The following is a 20,123-nucleotide window of genomic DNA, read 5'->3' on the forward strand; positions in this document are numbered from 1 at the left end:
GTCAGGAAGGCCAACCGCGTCCTGGGGGGCATCAGGCACAGCATCACCAGCTGGTTGAGAGAGGGGATTGTCCCGCTCTGCTCTGCGCTGGGGCAGCCTCAGCTTGTGGCCAGTTTTGGGCACCACAATACAAAGAAAACATTAAGCTATTGTAGAACATCCAAAGGAGGGCCACAAGGATGGTGAAGGGCCTTGAGGGGAAGCTGTAAGAGGAGCAGCTGGGGGCACTTGGTCTGTTCAGCCTGGAAAAGACACTGAGGGGAGACTTCAATCTAGTAAGGGTACTGATTTCTTCACTCTTATGGCCAGTGACAGATCTCAAGGAAATGGCATGAAACTGAGTCAGGGGAGGTTTAGGTTAGATATTAGGGAAAACTTTTTAACCCAGAGGGTAGCTGGGCACTGGAACAGGCTCCCCAGGGAAGTGGTCACAGCACAAAGCCTGACAGAGTTGAAGAAGCATTTGGACAGTGCTCTTAGCCATGTGGTGTGGTTCTTGGGGTGTCCTGTGCAGGGCCAGCAGTTGGATTCAGTGATCCTCATGGGTCCCTTCTAACTCAACATATTCTATGATTCTATCTGAGAAAAACTTCTTAAAACCTTGAGTTTTTCTAATTGAAGTAATTTATAACTTTAAAAGTAAAGTGTTGCTCATCTGTGGAACTTCAACAGACAGAAGGTCTTTCGAACTTGCTGAAAGTCAGTAGCCACATACCTAAAAACAGAGTTTGCCGGAAAGCTAAACCACTTTCTGGTGGCAACTCTGCATGTAGATTCAGAGAAAATATTTTCTTCATTTGCATTTTCCTAACAGGTTCAGTTCATTATCCACTTCTTTCAAAACTGTAAAACTGATTGCCATTTTTAAAAAGCAGGGAAACTTTTCCTCTTCTAGTCTATGAATATTAATTAGGTCAAAAGAATTGGATTATTTATAAAATCTTGGACTTAGTGACTAGAAAGAATCGGTTCTCCTACCTTCTGTCTTCAGTAAAATTTGATTTAAATTAAAACTATATTTATAAAAATACACTTAATTGTTGTAAATTAAATAGTAAAAAGAAAAAACCTTTAAATTTGAGTGATTTAAAAAGATGATTAATCAATAAGTTTTACTGCTTGTTTATTGGAAAGAATAAACTTTTCCTTAAGGAAACTAAAGTACAAATGCACAACAAGACAATAGTCAATGGTACAATTCCAAGCTTCCTGTGTGCTGATTTAAATCATTCCACCCTGAATTCAGTCTTTCCAGTCACTGTGCTTGTGGTAGTAGAGTTTTCTGGCCTTCCTTCAGTTTCTCAGTGTCTTTGTGGTAATGGCTGTGCCTAAAAAGGGAATGAAATGTTCCAAGTGACTTCACACAGACATGCCTAGGGACTGATCCAAGCCTATTGACGAGGCTGGAGTCCTTCCATTTGCTTCAGTGAGCTTTGAATCCACTATTTTATAAGGACGTTGCCTCCTGGCTTCCTGATGTGGTAGACATGCACAAAGAGGCCATATTTGCAATGCTCCTTTTTTTGTACTCTCTCAAACAGCATCTTTGTATCTAGCTTGCTCTTATCATAACTTACTGCCTTATTCAAAGATCTGTCGAACGTATTTTTCTTAGATTTAGGGCATTTAGGAATATTGTACTAATTTTATTACCTTTTTCCTTTTCTTTTCTTTTTTTTTTTTTTTGGTAAGTGAATCTGATTAGATTACTTTTATTCACAAATCTAACTTTTCCAGATTTCGTCTGCCGTTACTTCTCTGTTCCTCACAAGTCATGTCTGCTCCTCCTAATTCAACATATTTTATGAAAACTAGTAGCACTGTTTATTGCCTTTCTGGGGTTGTGAATGATGTTAATCAAGGCCTAGTATAAAACAGATATCTGTGATTATCTAGGTTTCTCTCTACTATTGACTGTGATGCATTTTATCAATACCCTTTGTATACAGTTTTCCAAGTTGTCATATCAAGTTGTGTCTTCCAAATCAAACTAATCTGAATTTGTAAAACCTGGAAGTAAATATAGACAAGTGTTTTGTCAGAATCCAAATGTGGCACAGCCAGTGCTATAAACTTCACTTCATGTTTATCCAGACAGATTCTTAGAGACTCTCTTAGCTTATCAAATAAGGGCATCAGTGACTGTCAGGGGAGAAAAAAAAAAGTTATCACAATCAACAGTAAAGTTTACTAGTTTTAAAGTCACTGTGTGCATTTTGTATGTCTATTTAGTCATCTGGATGTTTAGTGGTCCTGTTCCTACACTCTGTGGCATACAAAGTAGTCACTGCTAAAGATCAGAACATTTTTGAAAGCTTAAATCCTTTTCCCTCCCCTCTCTTTCTCTCCCTTCCCCTTCCTAAACCTTCCCTTCCAAAACCTTCCCTTCCCTTTAAAGAAATTATTTTTAAAATTATTTGTACTGTAACTTAAAGAGTCTTGAGGCATCATTTTGATTTTTCTTATAATTTATGACAGACATTTAACTCAGCCTTGCTTCTTCTGAAGCAAATAGGAGTGTGCAGGGCATATCTAGAAGCCTCAGGAATACTACCAATCTCACAAGTCTCACTGTGTATGTAGCTCTGTGCCAAAGTGAGATCGAGCCAGGAATCACCACACCATGCAACTTGGTTTCTATGCAGACAGATCAGAAAAGGAGCTGTTGAAAATACAATGAGCACACAGAGTGAATACCTTGTCTGTTAAACTGACTTTGCCCTTCGTATTGCAGTGACAACTTTCTTTTGCTAACTCACTTGTTATCATTACGTCACTCAGCTGAAATGCTTTCTACCTTCTCACCTTCACTGAGTGTTGGGTTGGGTTTTCTTTTCCTCTTAATATTCTTTCCTTTTTCAGTTTCCACAGCAACATGTTGATTCTTGTTAAGGTCTTATTCCATCATTCATCATGAAGCCACAAGGCTGCTTCCTGAACCTCATGATCTGCTTTGTTGGTTTTTTTTTCCAGTAGCAAGTGAACAAGTATATTTTGATCATTTGGCATCATAGACTTCTTTAAGCTTTAAGTCTTCATTTTTGTTTTACTCTTTAGATACTTAGATCATTAGATTTCTCAGCTTGAATTTTTGTAGGATTCAAAGAGCACTTTCTCTGAACTAAGACTGCAGTTTCAAGTATCTTTGGTGTCTTTACATCGCAAAATTTTACCTGAGTGACGAAGGCAGGACATCTTTCCATCATGTTTGCTTTATATTGCTTTCAGGGTTTGAGGGCTTTTTCCCCGATAAAATAATTAATAATCTCTTATTTTACACTAAGAGCTCCCACTAATATAATTAAGAAACACAGAGACTCTTAATTATTTAAAAAAAATAATAAGACACCTGGTATATTAGCTGAAGAAATAGCTGAAATAAATTCAAGAAATCTTGGTGAATAAATTTCAGTCAAAAAAAGTCTGAAGAAGTAAAGACTGATTGTGGATCTCCAAAACAAACAAACAAACCAAAACAAAACAAGAGGCAAAACCACAGAAGATTGAAAGCAACCTGTTTCTACTAGGCTTCTGGAGTTACTAAAAGCTCACTTAAAAACATCAGTCACAACTGCATAGGCAGCCTCAGGAGAGACTGAACTTGAGCTCTGGAATCATGGAGCTCAAAACAGTGTCTAAAGTTAGCCCATGCTGGGAGGGGATTTGGACCTTCTTGTGCATGGTGGACTAGTCCTCCTGATGTGTTTGGTTTATTCATTTCTATGAAAGTAGAAAATAAAAAAAATATAATACATTAAAATACCAAGTCTTTAGGTAAGCAGCCTCAGAAAATTCTTGTAGAGCACAGTTCCCCTAGATGTAAGTAGAGTGCTCTTTACAAGTAATTTAACTTTCAGCCTGAAAGAAAAAATGACTGATTTTCTGACAGTCAATTTGGCTGACACCCCCACCATCAGCAGATGCTCTTGCTCAGGACACAAGTCCTAGCTTTTTTTTTTTTTTCCATGTTCACACAGTACTGTGTGAAATAGTAGGATTTTGGTCTTGAGTTCTCATCCCTCTGGGCAGAGCTCCAACACTAATCTCACCTCATGAGTCTTATGTGTGGCTGCCAGGCAGGTAAAGACAACTGTCCTTTTGAAATTACAAAGCAGATGTAGCAGCCTGTGAATACCTTGTCACTGGGACTGATACAGCCTCCTAATTTTTGGCTCTGGTCCTTTGAGGAAAAAAGTAATCATGAAACACAGTAGGGATAATTACCAAATTGAGAAGAGAAAGCTTTCAGATGAGCAACAGGCATATTTTGGGGGAGGGAGAGGAGAATGTTTGCTATTTTTAATTACAGCTCATTAGACACAGAGAATCAACTCTCAAATCTGTGGGGAGACTGGCATTCTTTCAGTAAAAGTCAAATCAACCACCAAAATATCATACAAATCAGAAGTCTCTTTGCTCTATTTTCCTCTACAAATCTGCTTCTCTTGGCTGCACTTCATCATGTAAATGCAGCCTAAGTCAGATCTGTGGAGGAGAACAACTGATGATGAAGTTCCAGCACCCATACCATGCTTCTTTAAATGTATATCCACTTGAAGTATGGGAAAAGGATTCTTTCAAACTTGCTTTAGTCCAGTGCTCCACATCAGAGCTGTGCATTAGAGCTCCTGTACATTAGAGCATTGTGGAATAAGTTTTAAAATGTTTTACCTGAGAACAGTGCAAGTTGTGTGCTTTCACACCACCTGCAATGTGAAACAAAGCCTGGAAAGTGGAAATCATTGTGATCTACTGTTCAAAAACATGCTTTGAATCCAAATGAAAATGCTAGTATAGGTATAAATCATCTTAAATATGAATAGTCTGCAGCAAAGTGAGGCTGTAGGAGAACTTCTACAAGAATATGCACAGTAATTGAGAGAGATATGGCAGCCTATTTTTGACTGGGAAGAAGGTAAGTGAGAGCATAGAAAACTGTGGTATGAATCCCACATTTGTGTCCATAAACAACCCTTCAAGTGATGCAACCGTGAAATCATGTTCCTGAAATATTTCTCATTGTAATAGAAGCATTATTGAATGTGGGTTTGGTGTGTTTTGATGTCAATAAGAGTCTGTCATAGGGCAGTGATTATAGAAATTTATTTATTCTTTTGCAACCTCACATTTTATGTTCCCTATGTTAGCATTTTTTGAGATTATTCTTTTTTTTTCCTTGTCATATATTTCTCATTTTATTTGAAATGTGAAAGTTGACAGATTTGGTGTAAAATTGATTGAGATTTCATTTAGATTCTACTCTATAGTATGAGGAAATGCTAACTGGTCTCTGTAATTAATTAGAAACCTGTTTAGGACATGAAATGGTATGTCTCAATTTCTGAATTGCCTATCAAGGGTATTGTATGAAATTTTCATGTTTTCATGAGAAAGTAGTACTGATGACTGTAATAAAACTCCTGAGGAGATTGAAAGGAAATGAAGTCCAAAGGATGTGTAAAATGTAAAGTTCTAATATGTACATAAATCCTGACCAGTTGTAACCTTTGTGTCTCTTCTCCACACTTTCCCCCCTTTCTCTTTCTTTCCTCACTTTCTCATTTACATGAGAGACTGCTGCATGCAGGGGACACAAAGATTTCTCTCCAAGCTGTGAGAGAAACAGGCAAAGAAAGAACTTCATTTACATGATTTTTTTCAGAATTCCCCTGTGACCCTGGGTAAACAAAGACATTCCCCATAACAGGTTGGCTCAGATTTCAAAAAGTTGGGAAGTACCAGAAAGGCTGAAATAGAGCACTGGTCCAGTAATTTTGGGGGACATAATTGCCGTAACACCCACCCATAATAATTTATTGCAGGAAAGAAAATGCTTCACAGATGTTATTAATCCCTTGCTATCAAGAGCATGATATTCTGGCAACAACCAAAAGGTAATCAATAAACATGTATTTTAAACCAGATGCAGTGTTGGCTTTCTTAGCTATAGTTTACTTTCCTCTCAAAATTTGTCAGCAAACAGCATTTGTCAGGCTCTGCAAAAAAAAGCATATGAGTCAAACTTCTTGTTCAAAGCCTTTGAAACCAACTGATTTAAGTAATGTCAATGCAAGGAAATACTTTCAGTAATTGTTGCTTGTGTTTACATCCCTTCTGTTGAAATTCTAACAAAAATATAAAATACCTAGCAACTATATTTGCATCATGTAACTACTTTTCCACACAAAGGAAAAAATGCTCTGTCAAATGAATGGTATTACAGAGAGAACAGATAACACGATGAAACTGAATAAAGCTTATGGGTATTGACTGCATCTCTTGTTGCATGTGTTGTTGAAAGATGATACAAAGTTCAAGTATTCTCTGGGATTTCCCTCTGAGAACACAATGATGGTTTTTCTCCTCTGAAACCAGAAGGCCTCCAACTAAGATTTTCAGGAGGCTTTGAAAGGAAGCAGGGATTTGTTATAGGTGCTTCTGGAAGAGGTACAAACCCTTTTAATGAAGGAGGCAGTTACAAGGAAATTATTCTGTCTACATAAAGCAATATTTTAATTTAGTTTCTTTTAACTTTTCTCCAGGAATCATCTTTGATATAGTAAGATAAGCATTAGACTTTGGTGTACATGTGACCACTAATTTAAGTTTTTCTTAATATTTCATTTGATAGTCATGTTTTGAGTCTGCCTGTATATATAAGCCACAGTGGAGGGAAGCCAGTGCTCATTTTAAACATTCAAAACCTTTTGCTACAGATTTCCCATTCCTGACTCTTCTCAATATACAATATGACTCAAATCTGTTCTCCTGGTAACGTAGTATTTTTGAAAGGTATTTTGGAGGCTGAAATCCTCTATTGATCTACATAGTGGAATTAGTAATAATTGTTCAATTTTACCCATTACTACTTGTCCAATTCACTGACTGGATTGACTGTTTTCAAGGCAAAACTGTCACTCCAATGGTTGTTCTGTCCTTCCTACACTGCAACTAAATACATGATGCTAATTGTAAATTCTTTAAATATTTATGTAATAAAATTATTGCTGAAGTTCAAATATCTTATCTCCTGTGGTATTAGTTCACTTTGCTGAGTCTGTCTACATTAGAATCTCAAATGCAGTAGTTGTTAACCTGGGTTATCAGATATTTTCCATCATGGATTTAATTTTTTCAGTCTAGAAAAAGGCTTTGCTGATTGAGACTGCCAGGAAAGATATCAGTTCTTTTCATTTGTTTCATTGACTTCTGTAAGACATCAAACAGGAAGTGGAGCTACAACTGCCATTTATAAATACAGCAGTTCTGTAGAATCTGTGAAGATTCCCACTGAGGGAATTTAAAGTATTGTCAGCACACTGTTCTCAGAAGTCACTGTGTCACAGCTGTTCTGTTGTGGATTATTCTCATTAATGATAAATTAATAGCATGATAAAAATATCTGGGAAATAGTGTCAAGACAGATCAGAAGCCATTGTCTGCGCTGTATGAGGCAGATTTAAAGGCAGAAGAAAGATCCTTAAGTCAATGAACGTCAGACATATGTAATAACACAAAGAGTTTATATGCATGTGGAAATGCCAAATAGGAGAAAACTGTTTTGATGAAATAATGTTAAATTCAGAAGAAATGCATGATGCATCATTCCACCAATATTTTCTTTGAGGAAATAACTATGTGAGGGGCTAATCCTATTCCCTAAACAGACAAAACTCCAAGACAGTGAGTTTTGCTGGTGCTAGAACTGCCTGATTGGTATCCAAATTTCTTTAGATTTACAATTTGAAGTGTCTCCTAATCTTTGCTGCTAAAATACAACACTTAGTGGTCCCAATCCAGTGAAGACATCCAAAGACAGATTGTTATTTACAGCCAGAGTGATTTACAGGGGCAGAGACTAAACCTGCCATTAGGATTGTTGACATAGCCTTCCTCAAAAACAGGCCAAGAAACATTAGCGTAAAACTCTCCTCTTGTTACTGAGCGTTGTTTACAGCTGTGCAGCTGGTTGCTCACCTCATATAGATTCAGTACAACTGCTCATGAATTCATTCCCCAAGACCAATTTTAGTGCTTTATTTCCCTTTCTGTTAAAGAGGTCTAACTGCAGCAAAGTAAATATTCTTCTGGTACTGGGTATATGGAATTTATATACAAATTCCACGAGCAGCTTTTAGATATATAGGCAGGCCATCAACTTAATCAGGTTACAAAACTCTGCTTGTTTCATTAAGCTGCAAGAGCATTTCATTTTCAGTGGCTTTTGTGGACACTGTGGCAGAATACCATTGCACATGAACTTGTGCTTTGAATAGGAATTTCAGAAGAATTTTAAAATCCTTTGCAAAATCTTCTTGAATATTCCAGAAAGATTCTATTCTCTTAGCACTGTCAGAGCAAGTAATTAATTAAAAAACAAAACTGAAAACAAACAAATCCAAAAAACCAACAAGATATCAAAACAAACAAAGTAATGCAAAACTCTCCACCAGCATTTTAGAAAAATAAACTGTTATCTCGACAAAATACCCAGGTATCAGCTTTGGTAAAGTTATGGTGAAAGAATAATCACAATGACAACTAATGGATTCCTGATTTTGAAGAAAAAGTTGGAAATATTTTCAGCTACTAGCTGGCCACAAAACTGAACAAATGCCTTGGAAATAAAATCTTCTCTAAACAAAGGAGTTTTTTACATTTTCCTGCTGAACTGAAGATGCTTTATGACATATTGGGAAACCATTTTTCCCCCCTAAAGGCTCAAAACCTATTGTGACTACTGTTCTTATTTCAAAAGAAAAAAAATCCTATCTACAATACCTTTGTGATAAGAGCATTCCTCAAGTATGGGAGACAGTTTAAATTACTCTGCTGCAGGAGACTTGAATCTTCATTTTCAACAGTTCACCCAGTGCTACAGCCACAAGACGGCAAGGATTTTGAAAAGGAAATACCTGTTAGTCTTACCTGTTGAATTATTAAATATTCACAAGGACAAAGACTGTGAACATAGCTCTGCACCAGTTAAGACCCTTATTGGACTGTATGGGGATGTAGCACAAAAGACTTGGGTTTAAATCCTAAGTCCTTTGCATTAAGAGTGCAATAGAAGCAGAGATTTCCCCCTGGATTTTAAAGCTTAACTTTCCCCTGGTGGATTTGAAACAAAACCACATTGAACATTCAAGTTAACTCCAAGCATATTTTAACCATAGCATCAACATCAGCCAAGTTCAAGTGATGACTCAGAAATTTGAATTGCACCTGCCCCTATGAAGACAATGCACATTCTTTCTTTTTTCTTAGTCCTTTCTGTAAATACAGGCCATGGGTAAATGGTTATTATCAATGAGTTTGTTTATATGCAGTCAGGAAACTATGTATGGTATCATGTACCATTAATTTCAGAATGAGCTGGCCTTACTAATTGCACTCCTGGTATCATATTCTGCTTTTACTTTTGTAGAAGCTTATTATCATAGTAGATATCAATTAGATGATTGATTCTTTGCATGAAGTCTATATTACTTGGGCAACATATATTCACTTCTATCCCACTGCAGGCCAGTCATTCCAACCATTCCAACAGTAACCCTCCTGCATGCAGAGTGGCCAGTTATATTGAGTTTTGTGGAATTAATCCATTTCTATAAAGTGAGGTACAATGAAAAGACAATGAAGGTGTAACCTCAGTATTAAAAAAACTACTGTTGCACTAAAAAACCCAAACCAACTTGAGTATTTCCTCTCACCAAAGCAAAGAATTAAAACTTAAATCAGAGAAGCATGCTAAGTTATGCAATTAATTATTGGAAAAGCATCTGGATCTTGAAAGGTTTAGCAAGCACTAGAAAATAATTGCAGCAGAATATTAGGTTTGATACATTTTGGGTAACTTTTTTGGCTATTAAATTAATCATTGCTATTTGTCATGCAAATATTCTGAATAATTAACCTAACATATCCTGGCTGTGGTCCATAATATACATCCGTAATGCTCAGGTCAAACTGTGATATTCTTGTTTACTTCTGATATATATCAAGGCAGAAGCATGGGTTTTGTTGATGTTCTCCACAGCTCTGCTGAGTTTTTACAAAATGTTGAGCACAATAAGCCAGGTCATGGCTGCTCTTTAAAATGTGCTTTGCACAAGATTTAAGAGAAAAGGAACAAAAAAATTGTACTGAGTACAGTTTTTTATACTCATTGCTGGAAGCACAGTCCATATCACAACAGACAGTTTGTGTTATGGTAGTGTGGAGCTACATGCTGAGTTTTGCTTAACACTCCATTGTTAAAATGAAGTGTGAACTTTGATTTTAATAGTGTAGAAAAAGAGAGTGAGAGGGAACAGGAGAAGCAGGGCCACAAGACATGTTATCTCTAAAAGCTATATTTCATATTGGCCTTGAAACTAAAAAGTTTTCTGACAGCTCTACAAAGAATTCAGGTGATCAGATTTAATGACTTTGGGCACCTAAATTAGGTATTTCAGGTTTAGGAGCCTAATTCAATCTACATGACCCAATTTGAAAGCTGTCATTTAAATAGGGGCAATTAGAATTTCTGAAAAACAACTCTCTTGTTTCAAGACTCAGATAAGGATCAAGATCCCCAGATTTTGAGATGTACATGCATCTATTTTGCACTAAATTGTGATGTTTTTTCTTGCTTTTAGGGCCATTCTGGACGTGGAGGGAACCAATAGTGTCTACAGCAGCACCTCAGAGGCATTTCTCTATTCAGATCTTGGGTTTGTAAAAATGAATTAGGGTTTTTTTAATCTTTTACCCCTGTTCCCTTGAAGTAAAACAACAGTGTTTTAGGGGATTTTAAGATATTTCACAGGGGCATCCTGTAAAATTCTTAGAAAATATCTACCTAGGAAAAGGGGAAAAAAGACTCTTTTGACAGTCTTGATATCAAATGTCATCATTTCAGAGCTTTTAACATGAATTGTAAGCAGTGAGACAATTAGTTGCTGTTGACAGGAAGAAGTAGGGCACAATTGTCTGAGAGGGCAAGGATTAATAGAATCAAGGAATTGTGGCACCTACAGGACTGAGGACATTTAACATTTAGTATCTTTTGTTAAACTAGACAGACAGATGTTGTGTCTTAGCTATAAAATATTTTATATATCAGAACTGTAATCAGTATCTTATTGATAAGATTCTTGTTCATATAAAATAAAATAAAACAGAGGAAATTTCTAACAATCAGAAAAACAATGTTTTGAATCAGCCCAGAAACTGGTGAGTTTTGTCCCATTAAAGATGACACTTTAGTCCCTTCAGAAGAATATCACCTGATGTGAAGATATTCAAGAATAAGATGACATACCTTTAAAGATCTTCTCCATTCCTGAGGTTTCCTTGTGACTAGGGAGTTGCCTGCTTGAGCTTTAGTTATTGAAAAGCAGCTGAGTGGGCTCACAGGTGTGACTAGCCTATCCCTCCCACCTTTAGGGATTCTTAAGGTCTCCTCTCAAACTCGAGAGGCAACTTGAACCTGTTTCCTTCATAAGAAAGGCAAAATTTTTTGTCACTTAAAATTTTGGCTTAAAACTCATGCTAACTGCAAAATTCTGTGCTAGCCATAGGAATAAGCATGGGGTATTAATCTGCTTAGGTTTCAATAATTTATCCTCTGAGGCGCCCAATGGATAGTGAATTTAGCCAAGTAGCTTGAGGGAATATTTAAATAGAACTTTTCCATGTGTTAAACAAACATTGATGACTGACAGTAAAAAATTAATTAAAGTAATAAGAAAAATATTCACAGAACCCATTCCTGTGATAGCTTTGTAAAGGTACATGAAACCCCATTTGAAGCTAAACCGTATAACCCATTTTTGTCAGAATTTCTCCTCTTTTCTTAGCCTTATATCTTACTTGACTTCCTGCATTTGGAAAAAACCAAACAAAACCAAACAAAAAAAAATGCCCCTATATTGCCTAGATTTGAAGTGATTGGCCATAATCTGAGCTTCCCACTATGGAGAGGTTTATCAAGTGACATCTGGATTGTTAACTATTCTGTCAAGATGGGAGTAGTCAAAAATATGATCAATAGCTATTTTTTTTGTGGTAACTTAGGGAGTTTTATCCCATATTTCCAGTCAATTGCTTTGAAACATATTTCCTAGTTACCTCTGCTTAGAACTTCTCTTTCTCCCCTCCTTAATCTTTAAAAATGAGGTCAAACTTGATTTTTAGGTCACAGTGGAGAATTATAAAAATCAGTAACTGCTTCACACTGTGCCTGATAATAATAATCTTATTTGTTCACCTTCCTAATGTTTTATCACAGAATTGAGAAATGATGAGTTTCATACACACTAATTATTAGAAAGGCTTATAATTTTGAATGACAAACAATTAATCTTGTCAATATATTATGACCTAAACGAAGACTTCACATATAGGTCAAGTTGTTGTTTTTTTTTTTAATTTCAAGTTCAAAACCTTAACATTCTAGAACTAGAATAGCTTTTGGATATGTTTCTCTTGCTTTTAAGAGGAATAAAGGTAGTTTAAAATTGGATGAGACAAATTTCATAAATTGCTATAGTATCATTGCAGTATCTTCAGAACTCTGAGTCCCATTGAGTCTCTCTTCATGTAAGATTTCATGTTTGTGCCCTGGTGGAGTGGGGCCTGCTGACCACAGGATGGAGTGAGCATGGCTTTGCAACCCGCTTGTTCCCTGAAATGCTCTGACACCAGCAACGGAGCTGTTTATAGGAACCAGGAATTAAATTGGATAAGTCCTTTTCAAGCCATAGTAAATGAAAAACAGAGGGTGGCTGGAAATGCAAACCAGAAATGGCTTGTTCATTTCTAGTATCTCACAACCCCATGGCAAAGGCTCCAAGGTGCTGCTGCCACACCGGTACTAGGGACAGAAACTGGGCAAGTAGTAAAAGAAGCAAACAAGTCCAAACGATAGCCCATACTCTGTTCTAAGGGCTTTAAAATGTAAAATTACAGGCACTTGAAACTGTCCTTTTAATTCCTCTATTTCATTATAATGCTTTCACTGCTTCTTAGGAAAGGGAAAAAAAGAAAGCCAGAACGGAGCCTTAACCATGGCTGGAAGACTAGCTGAGAAGAGACAGGAAAGCACAGTCCTGTTCTCTTTGTTGCACCTCCTTGCTATAGAAAACTCTCACCACTTCTTTTGCAAACTTGAGAGAGGTCAGAAAAGAAGAACAAATGTGACCCCTAGAAAATAATCTCTTTCATCTCCCTTGCTCTAGTAAGGATACACTTCTTGTCTTGCAAATGGAGCCGTTTGACAATCATTGCTCTCGGTGTCTGGTTAAGCTTCATCTTTGGTGCTAACAGCCAGTGCACTTTTGACCTCCCTGTGCTGTCGCAGACATACAGTGGCAAAAAAGGTCAAGGAACAACTTTTCCACAAAGATTATAGTCTGGCAAGCCTTTTCCTCTGGGCAGCCTCAGAACCTGGATATCGGCCTTATTAGACCAGATTTTAAGAAAATTCAAGGTTGCTCCAGTGTAAGCAGAGACACTATTGCTGCGGAGCACCCATACTAGTTCCCTTTTTGAGACACACTTTTCTTTACACTTCCTTCGATGTGTTTATGGGCAGTTTTCTATGCCTTTGAAAAGGGAGGGGGATAAGAGTTTTTTGTTCTCTGCAAAAGTATGGGCTTGTCTAGCTGTGGTGAGAGAAAAGAGATCAGAAATGGTTGGGACAGGAAAAGTAAGTGCACAGTTTTTGGAATCGCTAAATTATTCAGCTGCCCATAATTCATATACAAGCACTGGAAATACACAGAAAATTAAAGATATAAAAAACATTAAAGCTTCTGGTTTTACATTAATAAAAACTAAGTTTTTCAGAATTGTCTTACTTAAATAGTCTTAACTCATAGATTGTAAAACAAGTTAATAGTGCAATAATGATTCCATTTTTGTCTTAAAATAATGCTAGAAGCTGTCTCATATAAGTGGTCAGGAATTTAAATCCAGGCACCAGCCTATCATCGAATCTAGTGGAATTATCCAAATGACCCATTTTTAACATCTTTTCCTGCAAGTGTCTAGTTTTGTCATGTTTTTATTCTGGGACACATGGAATGCTAGGAATAAGCTGGGTCTCTGTCATTAGCCGATGCTAAAGGGCAATTTGTCAGGTATTATGGCACTTTTCACCAACTGTGAAAAGGATCTAAGTTCTGCAAAATCTAGTGTTGGCAGCAATAATCACAAATTGCAATGCAATTTTAAAAATGTATCTACTTAATGTATTATTTAACTGGTAAAATTTCTTTAGAACACATTTGTATTTACTTTTATTTGTGTAGCTTGCTATAGAACTCCATACTCAAATGCAAATCAACTAGTATTTGCTTTTTCCAGTTATTTACAACAGTAAAATGTAAAGACTTGGTTGTGAAATAAATTAAGTTAAAACTCCTCTATTTCTAACTGGACCTTGAAACAGATTTCTCTTTCCAGAATGAGACAATGATAAGTAAAGAAGTAGTAAGTAATATGAAGCACCATAGCAAGCTTATCATATTTAAAATGCCTTTTTGAAGCATATGGTATGCAAATGTTTTTAAGGATTTTGACTAAGGAATGTGCTGCAATACTTATTTCAATTATTTGCCACATTTCAAACAGGTGCCAGCCCTCTGTTTCTTTAAGTAGGTTCATCCCACTTTATTAGCACTTTAATTAGTTCATATTCGTTACTTCTGGTTTCCATCCATGTAATGGAAAATTATCTTGGATTAAGACTGGCTATTTATGGGGCCACTGTGGCATTGTTTTATATCATAACAATACAGCCTTTTAAAGCAACCATATTCTATTATCACCCAGTTTCCCATACTTGTGCCTTATATCACCATTCATTTGTTTATTTCTACACTGCTGTGCCCTGGTGAATACAAGACCTTCCTATCCAGCTTTCACTTTCCAACACTGCAGAGGAACAAACCCTCAGGAATCTTTTCCCCCTTTCATTCTAATCATGTTTTCTGTGCTGGGAACAGAATTTTCTGATAAGCAAAACAGACGGTGAGAGTCTGCAGCCTGCTTTATGGTGCAGGCATTACCAGTAAATGAGACGGCAAAAGCTCCCTTTTCAGAACCACTGTTTATGGATCCTTGGATAGGAACAGCTTGGCTTCTGTTCACTAACATTGTAGCAAGGAAATTACATTTAAGGACTTCAGCCCTGTTTTTAAATGTGAATGGGCATAAAAGGAAGAACTTTAGTAGTTTTACTTCTTTTTAAAATTTGGTTGATACGAAGCATTTCATGTGTTTATCTAGGAGTAGGAATACAGAGGAAATGTTGAAGGGTTGCTGTTTGTTTTCCCATTTTAATAACAAACAGATATTCTTCCAAAACCTACTCTATTGTTACCTTTAGTGCAAGGTAAAAATAACAATATAGTCACAAATGGAGAAGGACGGGGGGAAATTACTTAAATGAGATGTTCTTTTGAACATTGTGGTGTGCTGTCTCATTGACAAAGGACATTTTTATCCAAGCTGATGTTTCAGCAAATAATATTGTAAAGATTATATATATCTACCATGCAGTTTTTAGATTGAAGTATATAATAGGAGACATTGCAATAGCTCTGTTAATAGTCGACATCTACCTGGAGAAATATTTTTCTTGGTTGTGAAGAAGCCTCACCAAATCCACTCTTCTCCATGAGCTGGCTCATATACATCACTTATCAAATTCTGTTTTCCAAGCACCTGATCTGCCATTTCATTCCTTCCTATTAAAGACTGTCAGGTGCTATTCACCAGAGTATTGTGGAAGTTTCTCTCACATTCTTAAGTCTTTATTTTCCAGCTCAACACATATATTCAGTGCTGAAAGTCAAGCTTTTCCCTAGATGACCATTTTTCCACAACACCAGATCTCTATGTGTTTGCTTCAGATACTAAATAACTGCAATTCTAATACCTCTAAAAATGTCAATTCAAATGTGCTTTATAGAAGAGCTGGATGAAATCTCAGCTCCTGTTAACAGATGCCAGGATTCAGCTGCAGATCTGTTTTGATGAAATCTCAGCCTGAGTTCACAGATGCCAGTTGTAGAAGGTGAGACAGGGCAAACCAAGAACATTGTTCTGGTAGCAGCAAGAGTGACTGGAAGTATGTTTCTGAAAGTTATTTCATTTTCACGTTTCCACAAATTTCATGAGCGTATGATAAAAATAATTGTTAGAATGTAGATTTCCAAGATTAACATGACCTTTCATATATCATCTTTTTAATTTTACTAAGCTTAATGCATACTTTGAGAGATATTTCATTAGTATGTCAACTGTCATGGTAAGGATCAGAAAAGGTAAATATTATTGATCACCATTGAAAATCCATAAGGAAATAATCAATCTTTGTATGAGGATATATAAGTTGGCTTGCAAATGAACTTATATAGTGAGTTTTAAAAGAAAATTTTAAAATTAAGAACTCCAGTTGTATGCAAAATGTGCTTTTGCTCCTAGCTTGTTTTAAAGACTCATGAAGTAAAAGTCCTGGTAGAGAATTGTCTTGAATGGAAAAAAAAGTGCTATTATTGCATAAAACTTTCAAAGTACAGTGGAAGTCTACGGCAAATATAATTATTATTTTCAGCTTATCACCTCAAATACGTTGTAAATGTAATCATATCAGAAGAGTTTGAAAACAGGTTTTTCATTTCCTACTTTATTTGACAAGGTGATTCATTGTGTAGAGCAGTTTATGATGTCAATCCTCATGGAAAGAATTGAGTTTTACTGATGTGCTTATCAAAGTATATGATTAAAGAAGTGTTATTCTCAGTATTGTTACCCAGCTGGCCTGAAATGTCAGTATATATTTTATCACAATTAACTCCTTTTAGTTAACCATGTATATGTTACATATGACATATGAAAAGCTGGTTGTAGTTATCCACAAAATCATGAGTGAGATTTTTTTTTATGCTGCAACACAATAGCTTGCAAAGGAAATAATTTGAAATAATTTTGTTCTGCACTACATCTTCATTCTCACCAGTGGAACAAAGGGTAAAGAAAATATATATAGACATTTTCTATGCTATTTTATGTGCCTTATATCTATTGGTGGCTACTTATTCTATACTTAGACTTTTTAAAAATCCCACTAAGTTATTTGACTCAGTAAGCTATTTAGAAATTAAATTCCATAGATTAAATATGTATCATGTACAGGTAACTCCTCCCATCATATCCATTTCCAGGACTGAGTTGGTATCAGGTGTCTGGGAGAAGAAAGCCAAATCCTTCATTATTTTTAATATTATCATGTCTATTATATTACAAACACTATCAAATAATTATAGACATATACTATAGGCATAACTCAACTTTTCCTCTACTGTCCTGTCCTGTCCTGTCCTGTCCTTTCCCTCCTCTCCCCTCCTCTTTTATGTATCTCACTTCTGCACAGGTGACCTTTACATTACAGGATGTTGCTCTGCATATGAACATCCAACGTACACTATATGGCTGAGGACTAGGGTGCTCATATACTTGGTGCCTTGTCTTCCCCTCTTACTGTGGCCATAAGAGTGGTAATCTGTACACACAGATTACAATTTGACTTTTCTCCCAATTGACAATAATCATTAAGAACACATCCCTCCCCCTTCAAAGAAATCACATATAGATACCCCTCCCCCTCCAAGAAACCTTCTGTTCAACACCCTGTGTTTAATGCAATCAAATGTTAATTAACTGACATTGGTACACCTGATTGATATGCTTGGCATAACCAAACAGCAGATTCAGAAAAATGAGTATTCATGAATAGCATCACTTTACAGTTTCCAATAACAAATCTAGCAATAGAGATAAATGTTTCAATACAGTGTACACTGTTATCATTCTACAGATACTTCATCCAAAGCTACTTCCCATCAACCATCCTTGAAGTTCCACCTCCTCCTCTGCTTCTTTCTTCTTTTTCAGTTATCAGCCAGCATGACATTTGCAGATCTGAATCCTCCCTCCAGCCTAGCTGGTACAGCATCATGTATCTCCAGTAATATTTGTGCTCTAAAATTACTGCTTCATACAATTTTAACTGCACTTTTAACTTAGCTTATTCCCCCACTCACCAGAAATAAATACTACTTACTATTGCATAGGAAATTTTTACAGTTTTAAATTTTTTAATTTTTAAAGGACTGAAGCACTTAGAATTCCTCCTTTCATCCACCTTCTTTTCACTCCAAGCCCCCATTGCTCTGCTGTCACTTACTCACCTTTCAAATAGTTACCTGTAAATTGCTTGTTACAAACAGAAGTTGCAAACCCTTCATTTAGTTGCTGAGTTGTGCAAGAATAGGTACAAGTGAATTGTTCAGCTTGGAAGACCAGAGGACAAGATGCGGTAATATGTAAAATGAACAGCAACAGGTTTGAGAAACATTTATGTTCTCATTTAAGATGAACTCCTTACAGGGAAAGCTTTCTTTAGTAGTCACAATAATAGTGAAAAATTGAGCTCTATGTCCATGAAAAGCTTTTCAGAGGCTTTGCCTCCACAAAACATGGCTAAAAGCATCAGCTGAGCCAGCAGAGATTCTCCACAACCCAACAGAACTATGGGGTTATGTTGGTTTTTTATTCATGCAACCACTTCCGTAATCCTTGCAGCACTTTGAAAGCCTTAGTTTGAGGTAAGTAAAGCCAAACCTACAGAGAGGCATAGATTTGTCTAACACCAGCACATCAGGATAAATAACGATCCGTTAATAGACCTGCAATAATCCTACACAGTTTGGAGTATTCTTGATTGAACTACTGGCAGGGGACCACCAGGATTTATGAAAAGATTGCTTTTTCTATTTTCTTTTCCTTTTATATTTTTTTAGTCTGCCATTGTATATTATTTTAAATCTGCTAATACAACTTCTTTTTCAAGCTTGTTAGAGGCAGATGTTTCTCAGCCAGAATTTGGTCCACTTCTTTATGAAGAAACAACAGAACCCATGCCCGCTAAAGGGCATTCAAGGTTCAGGCTTTTGATTCAAGAGCTACAGAGCAGAAATGTGGGTATATATGCACCATAGCCTCTATGACAAATTGCCATACCACCTTGCCTAAGGGCACATTATATCCAGTACATTTTATGTCTTCCTGAAAAAAACTGAAATATTTGGAGTATATGGTTAATGTTCATTATCAGTTCTTCCAGAGTCTGATTTTTTTTCATTCTGTAAATGAAGTTCATCAAGAATGGCTTCTGTTTTTCCATGATTGCTTGAAATCTTGTCAAACATGTTTCCTTTTCTCTGTCACTCTCATAATGTTTGGAAAATGCTACAAGTGGATCTTTGCTGCATTTAAAACATCCTCACACTAATTGCAAGAAAGAGAAAAATATTTAAAATGTTGCATGTGTTGCAAAGATTATTTTCCCTTCCACTCCCAGAGCATCACACAGACATGGGCTCAACAAAAGCAGAGATAAAAATATCTACTTGTCTACCTGTCCTTTTCATACCATACAATTTAACTTTAAGCATAATTCTGTAATTCTTAAGCATTAGTTTGACAATAACTACAACATCACAGTAATATTTGTACTTTAAAATTACCAATTTATATAATTCTAACTTCACTTTTGACTTAGCTTATTTCACCACTCACCAGAAATAAAGTAATATTACTTGTTATTGCAAAGGAAATTCCATTTTTAAAGCACTGAAGCACTTAGAATTCCCCCAGTGCACTGACCTAAGTGATGCCAAGTTCACTTACGGTATAGTCCTTAATGACATTTCTAATATCAGGGGTGAGCATGTATTTACTGAGCAAACAGCAGTCATGTGAAAAATGTAAGCGTTTCAGGTTGGTAGAAAAGACATGAAAGACAGGGTGAGTCTGAAAAACCAGAGGCAATAGATCAGATGTCATTTGTTGGCCAAAATCCCTCTCAAAGTGATGCTATTATTAGGAATAAGTTTGTAGAAACTTGTCAGTGAGGGAGATTGACTTGGCTAAGAACTTGACATCCCCGTTAATCCTCTTGAGCCAAGTATTAGTTTGGTCTGGCCTAAACATTAATAACCCCTCTTTTGTGCACTGCAGCACAGGAAAATTTACAACATTGTTCCTGATGTCTTCAAGCCAAAAAAATA

This window comes from Pithys albifrons, chromosome 6 (genome assembly GCF_047495875.1).
Source record: "Pithys albifrons albifrons isolate INPA30051 chromosome 6, PitAlb_v1, whole genome shotgun sequence".
Lineage (NCBI taxonomy): Eukaryota > Metazoa > Chordata > Aves > Passeriformes > Thamnophilidae > Pithys > Pithys albifrons.